Genomic DNA, 2,299 nt, shown 5'->3' with positions numbered 1-2,299 from the left:
GAGCAATTAGAGGTAGGACACATAGTAGAATCCAGTTACCTTGGAACACTCCAATATTTATCAAGAAAAAATCTGGGAAATGGCGATTGTTACAAGATCTAAGAAAGGTTAATGAAACCATGGTACCTATGGGAGCTTTACAACGTGGGCTTTCATCTCCAGTAGCCATTCATAAAGGATATTATAAAATAGCAGTGGATTTGAAAGATTGTTTCTTTACTATTCCTTTGCATCCTCAGGATTGTGAAAAATTTACTTTCAGTGTTCCTTCTATTAATTTTAAAGAGCCAATGAATAGGTAAAAATGGATAGTTCCTCCTCAGGGTATGGCCAGTAGTCCTACATTATGTCAAAATTTTGTGGTACAAACATTCAGCCTATAAGACAGCAATGGCCAATGATATATACATCATACATTACATGAATGATGTCCTACTAGCAGGAGAAGATCTTCAGGACTTGCTTTTATGTTATAGAGATTTACAGCAGGCATTAGCTCATAAAGGACTACAAATAGCTCCTGAAAAAGTACAAACTAAGGATCCTTATAATTATGTAGGCTTTAGGCTTACAGATCAATTTGTTTGTCCCCAGAAGATAATCATCCGTAGAGACAGTTTAAAAACTTTAAATGATTTTCAAAAGCTGTTAGGTGATATCAGTTGGCTTCACCCCTATTTAAAGCTTACTACAGGAGAATTGAAACCCCTATTTGATATTCTCAAAGGGAGTGCTTATCCTACCTCCCCAGAAGGATTGTTGGCCTTACAACAAGTAAAAAGAGCTATTGAAAAACAATTTGTTACTTATATGGATTATTCTTTGCCTCTACAATTTTTGATTTTCAATACAACTCATACACCTACATGAGTGTTGTGGCAAAAAGCTCCTCTCATGTGGATACATTCAAGGATATCCCCTAAATGTAACATCCTGCCATATTATGGAGCAGTAGCCCATATGATTGTACTTGAAAGGACACAGGCACTGATTTATTTTGGCAAAGAACCAGACATCATTATTCAGCCTTTTACTGCAGATCAGAATACTTGGTTAAAACAACATAGTACAGATTGGTTGCTTGCTTAAATAGGATTTAATGGCATTATAAACAATCATTATCCTCAAGACAGATTGATACAATTGTTAAATGTACATAAGATTATATTTCCTAACCTAACATCTTTGCAGCCTCTATATGATGCTCTTTTAATTTTTACTGGCAGCTCCTCTAAAGGACGAGCAAGATATCTCATAAATAATCAACAGGTAGTCATAGAGACTCCTGGGCTCTCTGCTCAGCTAGCAGAACTAACAGCAGTACTAAATGATTTTCCAGTCATGATGTAAATCATGCTTTGAATCTTTTTACTGATAGTCTATATGTGACTCAGTCTGTTCCTCTGTTGGAAATTTGTGGTGCATTTCATTTCAGTACACCAGCCGGATCTCTGTTTTCACAACTACAAAACATCATTCTTACCCAAAAAAATTCCCTTTTATATTGGTCATGTATGAGCTCATTCTGATCTTCCTAGACCTTTAACTACAGGCAATGATCACACTGACAGAGCTCTAATAGGAGAAGCCTTAATTTTAGATCCTGTTGTATTGGCCAGATGTGATCATGATAAATTTCATCTCTCTAGTCACACCTTAAGGCTCCCACATAAGATCACTAAGGAACAGGCTAAAATGATTGTAAAACAATGTCCTAACTGTCTTACATTATCTCTAGTCCCTCATTTAGGGGTTAATCTAAGAGGCCTTATGCCCAATCATATTTGGCAAATGGATGTAACTCATTATGCAGAATTTAGAAAATTGAAATATATACATGTCTATATTGACACTTGTTCAGGATTCCTTTTTGCTTCTTTACATATGGGAGAAAGTTCTAGAAATGTAATTGAGCATTGCTTACAAGCCTTTAATGCTATGGGATTGCCTAAAGTCATCAAGACAGATAATGGGCCAGCTTATACTGGAAACACTTTACATCATTTTGTAAGGAAATTTGGTATTGAATATAAAGCTGGAATCCCTTATAATCCAATGGGACAAGGAATTGATGAACGTGCACATCTGAAAAATTGGCTTTTAAAAACAAAAGAGGAGAAGTTATACCCTCCAAAGTCACCAAAAGCACACCTTGCTTTTGTCTTATTTGTTTTAATTTTTTTGCAAACTGATGCTAAAGGTCAGTTGGCAGTGGATCGCCACTGGCATCCAGTCACTTCCAGCTCATTTGCCAGGGTCAATGGAGAGACCCCCTAACTAATACTTGGAATGGTCCCGA

The sequence above is a fragment of the Grammomys surdaster genome, unplaced genomic scaffold (assembly GCF_004785775.1).
Source record: "Grammomys surdaster isolate TR1022 unplaced genomic scaffold, NIH_TR_1.0 66, whole genome shotgun sequence".
Classification (NCBI taxonomy): Eukaryota; Metazoa; Chordata; class Mammalia; order Rodentia; family Muridae; genus Grammomys; species Grammomys surdaster.
The sequence above is the reverse complement of the archived record's forward strand: the minus strand, read 5'-3'. Positions refer to the sequence as shown.